The sequence below is a fragment of the Wolffia australiana genome, chromosome 4 (assembly GCF_029677425.1).
Source record: "Wolffia australiana isolate 7733 chromosome 4, ASM2967742v1".
Lineage (NCBI taxonomy): Eukaryota > Viridiplantae > Streptophyta > Magnoliopsida > Alismatales > Araceae > Wolffia > Wolffia australiana.
The window spans coordinates 22,529,246-22,540,256 of NC_135838.1; positions in this window are offsets into that span (position 1 = coordinate 22,529,246).

Consider the following 11,011-nt stretch of genomic DNA (forward strand, 5'->3'; position numbering starts at 1 on the left):
GGTTTTGGCTAAATTATGGTTCCCTCGTCGGTCAAAACCAAAAATATACTTGGTTCCTGTGAACTGAGTAGATTATATTGTGATATGTGGAGCCCAGTTTGTCTATTGATGAGCTATTTTATGGTTATTCTAATATATGAATGTATATGATTGGGATGAGCCATTAATACCTCCTAGTGTTCTAAATTTCACCATGCCGCATCTTAATATTATGGCTGATGTTTCTGTCATTTTCACGATTGCATGGGACTCTTATGTCGGGTAGTCTTCTTTCTTATTGCGAAATTTATTTCTGAGCTGTGTCATTGGGTGTTTTGTCTATGATATCTTTATTGAGTGTTTTGGATACCTCGTAATGTTTTGATGCACTATCCATCTTCATCATGATGAGAAGCTTTATCCATGGCGACTGGGACGTAGTTTCGCCTTCCAGATCTTACTAACAAGTGTTAGCACAAATTCTAAATATAGCATGAAATGATAATTCAGGGAATCAAGGACCAAATGGTATGAATTGGTATACTTGTATAGACAGTTAAAATGATTTTAGCATTAGCATCAAGATATAATTGTGATGAAATCTATCCTTCAGGCATCTACTACATAGTCAAAAAATTCATCATGACAGCTCAAAAAAAGGACTCATATAAAATTGAGACAGCCTAACTTGAAAAATTGGATGAGACCCAAGGTGAATCTAATGTAATGTAAAATAGTCTATTTTTTCTTTCCTTTGAGATGCTTTAGCAGATGCATATAATATCCTATTTTATAAAACTATGTTTTCTGAATACATCTTTATAATTGGTGATGACTAGATCTGCACCAGATATTACAACAAGCACTTAGATTTAATAATTAATTTTCATTTGAAAAAAAAGGGTGGCCAAAGGGCTACATTTTTTATGGAGATAAGGTGAGATCAAATCCTATAGTGTGACTTATTGATTTGTGCTAAGGACTTCTAGTGCAATGAGAAACAAGGCAGGATATGATGGGGATCCGTTAAGAAAGGAAAATGATTTACCTTAAGAAGGAAAATGATCTACCATATAAAGATACAAGAAGAGTTTTTCTTAGACACAATCATCAGTCTGTTCAAAAATATATGTGGCCTATAAGACATTCTGTCTTTATCAATAGTAAACACTAAAGTATATTTATTCTATTGTAATTAAGATGCTTATAATTGAAGTCCATATGAATTCATGCAATGACTAAGTCAATTATAATGAGATCACACTCTGATGATCACTAGTCTGTAAAACTTATTTTCTAATATTCCTGTTAGAAAAGTCAAATACTCTAAAAAGTCTATGAAGGTTATTGTGTGGTCAAGAGGGGATCATCTGCCCTTGGTATTAGAGTAGTTAGACTGAAGGAAAAAGATACAGCCAAATTGCTAACAAGGGTACTCAAAATATCAAAGGTGTTCTTCGATGATTTTGCCATGCATCAATACTAGGGTTTGACGGTCCTGGTCCAGTCTGTTTTTTTGGCATGGATCTAAAACCTTACCTGAAGTTTGGTCCAGTTCAGGTCCGGTCTTGTTCAGTCCCAGTCCGGTCTTGTTCGGTCCATTCATGTTGACTAGCCAAAGTCAAAATCAAAATCAAGATTAAAAATTGGCAAGAACTTTTTCCTAAAAGAATATGGCATTAAAAGGCAATTTAGAATGTCTATCTTGGAAACAATATTAACTAATCAAGAGGATATAAGAGGATATACTGCAAGAATATTAACCAACATAATAAGAAATAAAATTACCAAAAAAACAACTAGAACATGAAAGCAGGGGGGTGGGGGTGGGCAGCGGTGATGGGGTGGTGGGGTGGGTAGTGACGAGAGCCGGGGAGGGGGGGGGGGGGCGAGCGGGGGCGGGGGGGAAGGGGGGCAGCGAGCGAGGGATGGGATGATGGAGAGCGCTCGTCCGGGATCACCACCACATCGTCAAAGCCGTCATCATCGTCACCGACAACCCGCTGGCTCACGCACCGCACGACCAGCACACCAAGGCTACGGTGAAGATATCCGGGTTAAACATCCCAGGTGAGAAGCACGACCGCGCCATTGACTGAATCGAATCTCTCACCAGCTCGTGCTCGTTTCATTCACCAATTTATCATGTTTTCATTTTCATCGTCCGTATCGTTATGCTTTTTCGTGTTTGTATCACCGTATCTATCCGTATTGTTTATTTTCACATCGTTTTAATTTACCTAGTTCATTTATTTATGTTGTAAAAGGGGTTCACTTAATGGACCTCTCTTATTGGACTTTTTGTAAGGGGTCCATCATGGCCCTATATAAGGCCATGATGGACATCAATTCTGGTCAGATCTGGAATATTTTTGTTGGCAGTTACCCACATCTAGGTCTCATCAAGCAGAAGAAGGAAGAAGAAGATGATGAAGAAGAGGAAGAGGAAGAAAGAAAGAGAAGGGAGAAGAACAACGAAGGACGTTTCCCCATCTCCTGGACGCGTTTCAAATCTATCGCCGTGCATTGTCAGATCTGTGTCATCCAACTCGTTGTTGTGCACAACCTACTCAACGGAGAAAGCAATCATTGCACAGAGTGTACTTCCAGGTCCTAACGGTGTTCCAACCGACCACACTCATGCGCTGACACCGACTATAGCACTCTTGCGACATTGATCAGCCTGGCCATTCCATTGCGACTGCGCAATTCCCCAACGGAGAGACTCCTGCACCGCCTTCTCTGGATGCCCCATCTACCGGCATGCCCGCCCATATTTCTGGCGCAAAGATTCTGTCCACGAGGAATACCCATGTCGGATGTCACCTTGTCGCTCTAATCAAGTGTCGCGATATCACAGTATCCCAGTTCTGCCCATTGTCGGTCAACACGATCACAGTCCGAACGATCAGGTATGTGTGCTGAACGCTCGCCAGACAACGTTTGCATCAACCGTGGGTGGACTGGTTCATACGAAGGCCCTTCAAGACGTTGACTGCACCATCACGGTGATCTAGCCCAGCCTTTCGGTGATCAATGCGATCACAGCTCGAATCGATTGCATGAGTGCACTGGATGGCCCTTGGGCTACTCTTCAGTCTCCCACCAGACTATGGTCGCACCAACCGTGGGTGTTATGGCTTGAACGAAGGCCCCGACAAGATGACGACCGCTCACACTGGCTTTGATCAGGAGTCGCAGGCTCTAGCTACAGCCTGCTAACCCACACCACACTGATCGTGGGCTTCGCACGGGTGTTTCACGACCTCCACGAGGATGATGTCTTTGAGCATCCCGCAACTAGGTTCGACCGAGCGCTGAACCTCTCGTTTGATCCATTTGTCGCCACACGCTGCCTCTGTACTGTTGTTCACCGTTCTGCTCCCCCAACATGGTCGGCTACTCCAGCAAACGCAACCGCTGCTGCTATCGCAGCCAAGTCAATGCTGCATTGTCAAGTTGCTCCACCGCTGCAGCGTGCACAATTGTCCCACCGGGCGTGCCTCCTCTAATGCTGCCCATGCACCGCTGGCACTGTGCTGATAGCGCCAACCACGGTCAATGTTGCCATCACTAATGTTCGTGCCATTCGCAACCGCACCGATGATTCGTGTAGCCGCGCCACCCTAGCCTCTTCCTCTCAACCTCGCCTCCTCTCTTTGACACCTCTCTCCAGTGTTGTGCCAGCACCACTTGTCGAGCTACTCCAGTCCCCTCCCCGGCACTCCACCGTCCCTGCTCGTACCAGCCCGTGCACTGACAAATTCTCTAACGATGAACGGCGCCATCGACAAGGTATGTCGTTCCCCTTTGCGCATCAGTTACATTACTTTCTACAGTATATTTTCGGCGGCACTCCACCACACTTGGGTTAGAATAGGTGAGAGTTTATCTAACGAAAACTATGAAGTTGAGTGAATTCTCTAGGTACGGGTCGAGCCTGTCCTTTACGTGCGAGCCCCTACGGAGTTATTCTGTTCGGCGCCATGGTCACTGTCGTCACTCGGACGAGGGTCAGAAGTTCATCGTCATCATCATCGGTCACTCACCCCGGAGCTCAAAAGTTGGAAAATTCCCACAAGTCAGACCTTCACGTACACTCATCTAGAGTTTCATCGTATCACGGAGTCATATTCACCTTAGTGAAATACTCATCAGACAAAATCACTGACTACGTCCGACATCATGGGGGGGGCGCCGACATGCGTGTGGGACGGTAGACGTGCAAGGGGCGACGGATGTGCCGATCGTGTGCTAGGGAGTAGGGTTGACCAAGAAAAAAATATTTAAAAATACTTAATATAAATTGGTACAGGTCTGGTCTGATATTGAGACCAGATACGAACTGATATTAACAGTCCCCTAGAAAATGGAAGAGCGCCAGTCCCCATGTGGTCTGGTCTGACTGGTCCCCCATCGAAAATGTCAAAGCCTAATCAATATTAGTAAGAATGACCAATTAAGGGTTTCACAGTTGCCTATGCCCTAATTTATTTTGGGGATCTTGTATGGATGAAGGATTATTCATGACAATAAACATTACATGAGAGTTGACATGCTCCTTTGTATCTTTTAGGCATGAGGTGTATCTTGGTGCCCAAAAGGCTGACAACTTAAATCAAGCATTGATTAATTAATCTACGTATCTGGATTGGGGAAATTCAATCATTGATTAATATATTGATACATACATCCATACTAACTAGAATGACCTTTTAAGGTTTTATGGTTAACTATGCCCAAATAATTAATAATCAATGAAGCCAAATTTTTTATGAGAGTTGACATGCTCCTTATATCTTTTACGATATGAGGCATAGCCTTGCACCTGAAATGCCAATAACTTAACCAATCAATTAGGATTAGGTTAAATCAATTGCTTAATTATTCCATCTATTGACATATTTAATTGATAAGGTCATCCGTTTAGGATATTGGGGCACTAAATTTATTTGTTAACTGATAAACAAACCAAGAGGGTCACATGCATCAGATTTTCAAACAACGTGGTTATACTCATGTTTTGGGACCTTTTTAAAATGATCCCAGTATGGGGACTTTTATGAAATTTTCCTAAGAAATTTTATGGAAATTTTCTATTGCTTCCAAATAAAAGGGGGTCACCCTCAACTTGAAATTGTGCAAGTCATGTTGAGTTCCCCATTTTTTCTCTTCCTCTTCCCAAATGTTACTTCTTGTGAGAAAAGATGTAGAGAAAATTTGATTTCCTGTAGCAAGACATATCTAGCTCTCTAATTATCTCATGGATACATCTAGAGGCTCATTCAAAGAATCGACAAATCATGTACTCGATCTATGCAGAGCTGATGGTTAATACTTTTCCATGTTTTTGGTTTTCATGTGGTCAGTATTGTCTAAATACATGAACATTGAAATCAACACCAAAAGAGTTTTGGGATGGAGAACTCTGAGATGGGATCATTGTACCGTGATTATAAGATTCATCATGTACATAATGCTATGTATGTGACATCTCAGCAATTGAAATCGGGTGTTTTCATAAGGCACGCATTTAGGAGCGTTTAGGAGCTTCAAGAAATTAAATTTCAGTTATAAATAAAGTCAAAGTAAAGAAAATGATTGACCTTTCTTTGACGCTCCTAAAGTCGTGCCTTTTGCTCCATCGCTTCGGTCCCTTCTGCTCTCGAAGACGCGTCGCTCATAAACTTGCACCGTCAGAACCTTCATCGCTTGTAAACACTCATAAACTCGGCATAAGCTCCAATTAATATGAGCACTAAATGATGTGAAATATATCCTTGATGTCTTGTGATGATTGAACGATATACTTTTAGTTCATGAAGAGGATGAAATGAAACTCAAGAGATTCACAGAATAGAAATTTCCATGATATCCAAAAGATAGAATGTCTACATTTGGCACCATGCTTGTAAAACATGGAGGTTCATATAGCCTATTGGAAATGTTCCAATAAGGTCAACATAAAATTTATTAAATATAATGTATGCATTATAGTGTATGTGTGATGCTTATAATGAAGTCCATGAATACATGATCAGACTAAGTAAACTATGATAAGATCAAACTTTGGAGATCACGTGTCCGTAGGCATGTGTTCTAAATATTATCTCTTGAAGAATACTCAAGAAAAACATCAAAATATCTAGATAGAATAACACTTTATAGTCTCATTCACATGATGAATATGATCGATCATGCAACCATTAGTATGGAGACATTAATCACTAACCACCAGCCACCAGGACCTAATTCATGATGAGACCAGCAACTTCCTAGTGAGATGCCTACGCTTAAAAACAACCGACAAGTCAAGATCCAAATTCGAATGGATTCATTGTCCTGGTCAAAGACCACTACGTTCGCACTGGCAATCCAATATAGGTTCTAAAGGGATGGAATGTTTCTTTCCATTACAAACGACACACTTCACATGCTACCTACCCAAGTCTATTAGCACTCTTGTCCAGAGCAAAGGGAAGGTTCTGAAAGAAAAAGCGCAAACGATTAATTAGATTGATTCATGTCACAGTAGTGTACGTGGTCCTTACACTTGAGACACCAACTATGTATTGTGGATAGATGAGTTTGCATTGACTATAGTTTATGACTTACTAATCATGGAATTCCAAATATTATTAGTAAAACTGTAGCAAGAAGTTCATCAAGATGTTTGAATTTTCAAGATGGGAACGTTCACCCTCGGTGATAGCTCAAGATAGCTCAAGGAAGATGATGCGATGAAGTCCTTGGCCAAGGCAATGACATATAAAAAAGAGTTTTCTAATAAAATACCAGTACTAACTTGGATGACTAATTAGGGTTTAATAGTTTACATTACCTAAGTCATCCTATGAGCGTCGAGCAAATGATGGACACTGATGACAACCAGGCTCCATGAGTGAGTCGACACTCACTCATTTGTATCTTCTAAAGCACGAGGTGTAGCTTAACACTCCAATGGTTTGAGACTCAACCTATCGATCGAGTTAAACTGATCGATATGATGATATTGATAATTAATTTAGAAGATGAATAAAGGTTATTGGGCCATTGGATTTGATAACTAGATTGGTACATGGGACTATAGAGTCACACACAGAGTAGTATTTTGGATATAGTAAGATATGCTTTAAGTTTAAGGTAATCCCCTTAGCATAAATAGGTGAAGGCCTCAAACAAATTCACCCAACTCATAACTGTTCCTAGGCTCTTCCCCTTCTTCTGCCTTATCGATAAGGCTCCTCTTATTCCCAACATGATTGGGATGACATAACAATGATGATGGAGCAAGAACTGGGCTTTTCAAGGTGGTGGAGGAGATTCTATGTGTCGAGGAATGTGTGGATACGTTTAGAGGCTGCACACATGAGCAATTCAACACGTCTAACTTAAGGATCCAATAAATTGCAGATTTAATTCATCCCCTAGTGATTTCATCAAAAATTTTGTTAATATTGTGTTGATTCTGTTATTAGTTTTCCATAGTAAGATTCTTTTTTTCTTCATCCGGATCAGGACCATAGAACCCAACACACAAAATACCTGAAAAAACTAACTTACAAGCTCGAACCCTAAGTAGCAGTCCAAGTTCACATATGTTCTACATACCAGCCTCATTCATATGACCCGAGGCAAGTGCCACAAGAGTGTGCCATCTACAATTGACTCAGTTGGTGGAACAACTACAACTCTACCTATCATAGTGCTTCCTTCAAGATTATAACTATTTTTTTTAGGCATGTCCTCGTCATCACCACAAACACTCCCTTACAAATGCTCAGAACTCCTTTCACAATCCTAAAAGTATAGCCAAGGAAAACAAAATTTTTCCACAGTTCTCACACAAGCCATACATTTCCCAAGACTCTAATGGTCCATCAACTATCTACATCTTCATTGTTCCAAACCAATAACCCTGCAAGGAGAGTCATTTTTGATAGAAACCACTCCTTATGCACTAGAATAAGAGTGAAATTGGCCAGTGTGAAGACATAAATCATTAGATATACCAGAATCAATAATCTATGTGTCTACTAATTCATTATCCGCAACTAAGGAAGAGTAGACTTCTCCATCATTACTTTCCTTGACCCTTGCAAATTTAGCAACACCCGCCTCACCAATAACCGTCTTCCCATTCATCAACTTTGGAAAATCTATTCTCAAGTGTGTTTCTCATGACAATTATAATATGTAATACTCTTTCACTAGCGGGTCCTAGATTTGGACGGATGGTTTTTCTCTCCTAACTTTTCCTCCATATGCCTTCCATATTCCTTCCCATTCTTCATGCAAAGCGCTTCCTATCTTCAGCTCCTTTATTTTATTAATAGTAATCCATGGAAGGAATAATAACCTCTTCAAGTCAAGAGCTTTGCTTCCGTGCAACAAGTTTGTCACAAGGCGATCATACTTATCAGGAAGCGACATGAGCAGAAGTATAAATTTGTTCTCATCATAGAACACCTCCTTTATTTTTAATAAATGTGTAATCAAGTTTTTAAAATAATCAATATTAAAAGATAAATCATCACCTTCATACATATGTAGCCCAAACAACATTCTCTTCAATGCCAACTTGCTCATCATCGACTATGACACAAGTGCTTCTCCAACTTATCCCAACTCATTATGGGATCCTTATCACAAAGAAGAACATGATAAAGAGTAATATTGTACAGACATGAATGAATGGTTCTTGTGGCTCTTTGCTAAAGTTTGTGCTAATCGTCTGTAGTAAAATTATCAGGTTATGGCCCATCAAAGGTTAACGTTAGCTACTTCCAAATCAATAGATTGTATAGACAATGTTTCCACAGATTAAAGTTTCACGATATGTCTATATTCTCAACATCAAAATGAGATGATGACAACACCATATCAAGTTTGAATAAAATAACAAATAAGCTCTAATACCACTTGTTTAAAGAAAACCCCAAGACATTGTGGTAAAATGCAAACTATATCAAGTATGATAGAATCAACCTGATGGTCTATAGAGACCTTGATATGACACCAGCATGATGTCAACTTCTAATGTCTTTGGTATTGGGTGTAAGGTTTTCGCATGCTGTAGTAGACAAGCTCCACCTTTAACTCCCAAGACATGGGATTACTCAACAAGGAATAATCCATAAGAGAGAATCAACCAAGGTAGAGGGGGAGAGGATGAGTGATAAAGAGGGAAAACCCCTTTAAATAAACAAGGAACAGCCTACACATATGCCCTTCCTAAAGGAAATGGCAAGAGAAGTTGGGGGAGGGGGGGGGGGACGTACGTCTCCCATATACCCTTCTCTTAGTGGGTTGACTAGTTAAGCCTTCCTCTCTTGCATTCCCACAATGTTGGGGGAGGGGGACAGACACATTTCCAATAAGAAGTCTACCCACCCTTACATATGCAGATCATTTATCAACCTACATGCTATCACACATCTGCTTATCGCGTCCAACCATGCACCCACACACCAACCAGCCACCCACACCCCAGCCATAGAATCTTCAATTCTATGTGTGTAGATTTTACACTCTCACTATGGATCAGCCACCACAAAGCCCATCCTTTTTTACATTTTATGTGTCAAAATTTCACATGAGCAGTGACCTGTTGCCCACTAATGTGATTGCCACCTCAATACTATCTTGCCCCACTGTGTTGGCCTCCAGTTAAGATTCACTCTCTCACAACATTTTCATAAATGTTCATTGGTGTTTAAATATTTATTCATATTATCACTTAGTTATCCTCTTCTTGATTTTAATATCATTGGCATTTTTATAGATTAGTGTTAAATTTTATGATAAATACATAAATCTTATTATATAAAAGATATATGTTAAAAAATGTGTATATTTTTCTCCCATCATGAGTAAAAAGTAATATGAGTGTGATGGCAAGAGGGAAGAGGGAGGGGGGAGAGGATCAGATCAATGAAAATAAAAAAGAGGAAGGGAGATAGAGAGACATGAATGCTAAAAACTACCAAAAAGGCTGGCAATCGAACTCCTCATTATAGGTGGTGAGGGACAAATATGCCAATGATGCACGTACAAAGAGAAGGAGAGAGAAAGACAATGATGGTGAGAGAATGTGCACGCACACACACATGTGTGTGTGCGCATGTGCTTCTAAAACATTCCAACATGTTCTCAAAAGGGAAGATTATTGAATGAAAAAATAACATGAAGAATGGAGTGATAACATGATAAATGCATGGATATTTAGATACATTTTAATGATTATGGTATTATTTATTCAGAATTCATCATGTTATTATTTGAATTAACTAAATATTTATGCATAAGCTATAAATTCTAATTTTTGCACATTATGTTTATTTCTGACTAAACTCCTTGACTTCTTTGAAGTAAAGAAGTTTTAGTACTGATGAGTGTTCAATAGTTTCACATGTGCAGAAATTCACAGGAATGAGAAGATACAATTCTTCAAGAGTTGGAGAATTTTTTAGAGTTTAGTGATTCTCAAAAGGGGGATTGAAAGGAGAAAAATGGTGTTTTGGGCCTTCAAATGAGAAATCGAAGGGAGATGGGCCAGTACCTGACCTTCCCATTGGACTCTCGAAAGCCTTCAAAGAAAGAAGTTGAAGATTACAACGGGAAACTCTCAACCCATGGAGAAAAAGAGGCAAAAATTGCAAGAAAAGAAAATAGAAAATACCATAGGGGTATTTTAGTAATTATTCTAATCTATAAATACTCTTTCTCCCTCGTTTCCCCTCATTATGGACATGCTTTAGCAAGTGGCTGGCCAGCAGGACAAGGCATATTTCAGAATTCAGGTTGTTCAACATGCTTAATGTAAGTTTGTTGAAGTTTTCATTCAATCTGGCAAAAAATGCCTGATCCTGGCAAAATATAAGGATCCAGACTTGAGAGGAAGCCTTGAGGGCTCACCAGACTTGCATTTAGGTTTTAGGAGCCTAGATTTCCATTTTACATCATCACCCATCCATTTACCCTTAAAATCCATCATTTTCTCACTCTAAACACTCATTTTCCAAACTTTATC